A 597-nucleotide genomic window follows, 5' to 3' on the forward strand; every position below is an offset into this window, starting at 1 on the left:
GTTTTTCTAATCTTCTAATTTTCAGAATTTCTTTGTTAGTAGTGTAATCAAATATCTCATTTTTATTTGAGAAAAAAATTGTAGAAAAAAAGCTGTTTTTCGCACGAGGAAACCCATATTAAGTTGTTATWGCTGGTATAGTTAGGTCGATACGCTACTTGCCAACGTTTGACGAATCGAAAATAGCTTTATAGTGGAAAGTAAAGTGAACGATCCAACACAACTAGTATTTAAAATGTACCGTTATGATATTTTTTTCCGCAGTGCAACTCATTAATAGTCTTATATAACCGCACATAAATGAAAGTTATGGGTTTTTGAGTTATGCCATTCTTTTAGTCAACAAGCAATACGTTTTATATGTAAATATTTCAACGTTTACGAGCTTTTCCTCGCATTATCTACTATTTCTTATACTTTTGTATACATAAAGGTCGTGTACATAGTTAATGTCTCAGTATAAATATTTTGTTTATATGCAAAGCTTACATATGTTAATCAGCCAGGGGTAGCTAACAATTTGTCGCTGCAAAAATATGTGTCTGTATGTACGAGTCGGTGATTGGTTTTAATAAGTGTACTTTTATGCTACGTTTT

Source organism: Bactrocera latifrons, unplaced genomic scaffold (assembly GCF_001853355.1).
Source record: "Bactrocera latifrons isolate USDA-ARS-PBARC rearing strain unplaced genomic scaffold, ASM185335v1 scaffold_328, whole genome shotgun sequence".
NCBI classification, from domain to species: Eukaryota; Metazoa; Arthropoda; class Insecta; order Diptera; family Tephritidae; genus Bactrocera; species Bactrocera latifrons.